At 40.1% G+C, this 4,237-nt stretch overlaps 1 pseudogene; it reads right to left on the bottom strand.

Moving 5' to 3' along the window:
• Nucleotides 1-221: 221 nt before the first annotated feature.
• On the bottom strand, nucleotides 222-821 carry LOC149220027 (serine/threonine-protein kinase TIO pseudogene; annotated as a pseudogene).
• Between the last annotated feature and the right edge of the window lie 3,416 nt (nucleotides 822-4,237).

Raw genomic sequence — 4,237 nt, forward strand, 5'->3', positions numbered from 1 at the left:
AAAGGCCTGAAACCCTGTCATTTGGCCTGTGATGCGCTTTCCACCTCCTTCTGTTTTTAAGTATGCTAAAATTATAGATATAATGAATCCATTCAAACAATCAGGTCCATTGATAGAATTTCTCTGTCTAGCCCAAACTTTAAGTAATAATAATGCTTCCACAAAAGTTTCTTGATCCAGAAATGTTCTTTTTAAGGATAATACTGTTGGAATGATCCGTATCACAAAGTCATTTGCAGAAGTTTCTGTGACTTTTCAGAAGCATCATCTGTCTGTGTCTTTCCTATGGAACTACTGCTACGTGCACTGGCTATGTTTCGAGCAGGTGAGGGAATCACAATATTGACTTCACCCCTCCAAGCTGCATCACATCCTCTTGCAGCAGCAGTTGCAGCACGTGCTTCTCTAGCTTCTATCTCTGCTTGGCTCTCTTGTACAAATGGGTGCTCCAAAAGTGCAGGCCAAGTCAATCTATTCTGTGAAACCTTGTTCAAAAGACCCTTCAAAAAACTTTTGAAATTAGGGCTGATATTGTCTGGATATTTAACTGGGTCCTTAACAATGTGCCGAATAAGCGTATAGACAGAATTCGTATAAAAAGGAGGTTGACCAACAAAAAGCTCGTATAAGATTACACCAAGTGACCATAGATCTGCTGTATGATTGTATGGTTGTTCGCGTACTAGTTCAGGAGCCATATAAAGCGGGGTCCCTTTGATTGAACGAAGCACCATTGTATTGCAAGACATAGCTCTTGCAAATCCAAAGTCGCAAAGCTTGACAACACCTCCAGCACCAATAAGAATATTTTGAGGCTTCATATCACGATGTATAATACGATGAGAATGGAGATAATGAAGTGCCCGCGCCAGTTGCTTAGCAATAGCCTGAACTTGTGCTTCAGGAAGTCATTTGTCATCTTCAAGAATCTCCAATAGTTCACCCTGTGCAAATTCTGTGACAACACAAAACTCCTGTGGACTTTCAAATGCATCTAGCATCTCTATGATATTTTCATGCTTCAGCTGTCGTAATATCTCAATTTCCTGCCTCAGATTGTCAATGTCTTTTTCACTCTTTCCATGCTTTAAGATAAACTTCATAGCAACTGTCTGCCCTGTGTACTTGCGCCTGCCTTTGAACACCTTTCCAAAAGAACCTTCACCAACTAACTCTACAACATGATAATTTTCCACGCCCATCTTACAAATTATTGAAAATGGCGGAGATAAGTTCCTTGCAGCAGTAAGAGACCTTCGTCGAATGAACAGAGAATGAGTGGCCCCGTTCGGTGATCCGGAGGGTGCGTAGGATCAGATCGGAATGCAAACCCAGCCATCAGTAAATCTACAACATCTTCAGCAGCTACATACAGTATGCCCCACCGCTTCTGCCAAGCTATTTCTGAACCCTTCTTGTTTGGGACTAACACCCCTTTCCTTATTTTGCTTCCGCTTCAACATTCGAAGCGACAGAGGCAATCCTACACCATCTGCCTTCTTTTCAAAAGTTACAGGGGAAATTCTACTAACATTTATGCCCTCATAGAAAGCAGCTATATCAGTAGTGAAAAGACGAGGCATGCACCACGGCTCAGGGTAAACCATTTAACCTTATACTTGTTAATGTTTAAAACCGCAGCCAGTTCAAGGCCAAAGTATCCTCCACCAACAATCACAGCTGTGCATTCTTGGCTAATGTATATATGGGAAGAATGAGGATGAAGCATCCGACCATCTTCTTCATCGGATGCATCACCAAGGCGTGCAATTGCCTCAAAAAGAGATTGCTCATGCTATTTTAGTGCCGCCTTAGCTTTCTCTACATTGGTAGGATCAAGATGATCACCTCTAAAAACCCTTTCCACCTCCTTGATAAGCTTGTCAGTCTCCCGTAACTCAATACTAACAGGTTCCTTGCTGCGTGTACCATTTTGAGAAGATCCATAGCCCTTTGAACTCTGCCACATACAATGCAACTTAGAGAACCAGCCTTCCCCTGCTTCCACTTGTTTTGCTATAATGTCAAACTCAGACAACCGTGCTGTAATGCTTCTGCCAGCTAGCGGAAAGGCATCTAAGCTGAAATAATGCTTTTAATGTTTGATGCGTTCACTTTTTACAAGCCCATGATATTTTTACAAAGAGCATCCCAAGACATACGCTGATATTCCAAGCTGCTTTTATCTTATAAATCCTTTCATCATTTGCGCCAGCTTGAAAGGAGGAACATAAACACCGCCACTTCTTCCAAGCGCCTTTTCAGTGTTTCTAACTCCCTGTTCAATAGGCATGCTAGGATTTTGGGTCTCCACTGAAAACTCGAACAAATCCCCAATTTCGTAGCACGCTACGAAATCACCTAAACAGGTAGCGCTGCGAAACTGCTAAAAAGGATTCATGCGCTGTGAAAACACCTTGTCCTTAAGCTAGGCTAAAAATTTTTGGCAACAGAATTTTCAGTGATAACAGATTGGAGGAAGATCAAGGTCTCATACTCCCCCTTTCCTTCTCACTTATGAAATTTTCAATAAAAATGTGCACAATTGTTTGGTAGATTCTGGTGCTTCAACGAATATTTTACCCAGATCAATATGTGCCAAGTTAAATGTTCAACCACAAAAATCCGCAATGCGCATAGTTCAGCTTGATCGATCTCAAGTCGAAGTGATTGGTGAACTTAATCAAGTAACCATAAGATTGTCATCCAACCCAAAGGTATGTCAGGTTATTGACATTCTAGTGGCTGATATCCCAGAATTCTATGGCTTGATTCTTAGCAGGGATTGGTCTGAAAAACTCCATGGATACTTTTCAACCGACTGGTCACACATGTGGTTACCCTACAATGGTAAACTAAATCAAATAAAGGTTTAACGAGAGTTACACCAGAAGTACATAGTAACGGAATTAGAGGGAGAAAATGAAGCAGTAGCGTATAACAGCAGTATCATAGGCAATTACTCGGTAGATTCTTTTCTCGGCAATTTCAATGCTCATACATCACCTTACTTAGAAAATTCAGTTTTGTCCCAAGTCGAAATTTTTCCCAAACTAATAATTCAAAGTGTGTTAATTTTGTAGATAAACCTGTAAATACATCTTTGTTTTGGAAATTATATTTTGATGGCTCTAAATCTAATGAAGGAGCAGGAGCAGGATGCGTTCTGATTAGTCCAGAAGGAAATAAGACCATGCTTACGTGCAGACTCGAATTCGATTGCACAAACAATACAGCAGAATATGAGGCCTTGGTGCAAGGCCTATACAAAGCAATCGGGTTGAACGTCAAGTATCTTCAAGTCTTTGGAGACTTTTAGATTGTTGTCAAACAGGTACGTAACACTATTCATTGCCTATCAAGTCATTTAAAACACTATCAATCTTTGGTGCAAGATCTGACTGAGCATTTCATAGCATTCAATATTTCTTCAATCCCGAGACTCCAAAACGCAAGCGCAGACCTTTTGGCTAACGTAGCCTCTAGGCTTATTCCCTCCGAAGAGTTTAGTCTAGATATATTCTTAATAGAATTAATCTTTAGACCATCCATCCCTGACAACATTACAAATTGGAGAGTATTCAACGACGATCATGATATTGTAAATTTCCTCACTTCCGAAGGATCCTACTCCAATTAGATAATTGACGAAGACCATCACGATCGACAAATACAACAAAATGGCATTGATAATGCTATACCTAAATCGGTGGTTAAGTTAGAAGACCTATACGATTTGAAAAATCGGTTTAAAAGGTCTGCCAATTCAAAGCTCTGCAGTTCAACTCTGAACTACGAATTAGTAAACCTGGGAACCGATGATAAACCACAAAACGTTAATATAGGCATCAGCTTAGCCCCTGAAGAAAAACTAGCGTATATTTGTCTTTTGAGACAATATAAAAATGTCTTTGCCTGGAATTACGATGAGCTGAAAACGTACGACACTTCTATCATTCAGCATACAATTCCTATGATTGACAACGAAAAACCTGTCCAACAGAAACTGAGAAAGATCCACCCCAATTTAGAAAATCAGATAAAAACCGAGCTAAATAAGTTGTTAAAAGCCAGAATAATTTTCCCCGTCAGACATTCCAAATGGGTCTCCAATATGGTACCCGTTAGAAAGAAAAACGGAGATATTAGAATCTGTATCGATTTTCGGAATCTTAACAAAGCCTGTCAAAAAGACAATTTTCCTCTCCCACCTATGGAGCAGATATTACAGGCAGTA

This window comes from Pinus tabuliformis, chromosome Q (assembly GCF_031772625.1).
Source record: "Pinus tabuliformis cultivar Carrire ecotype Pingquan chromosome Q, CPIR1, whole genome shotgun sequence".
Classification (NCBI taxonomy): domain Eukaryota; kingdom Viridiplantae; phylum Streptophyta; class Pinopsida; order Pinales; family Pinaceae; genus Pinus; species Pinus tabuliformis.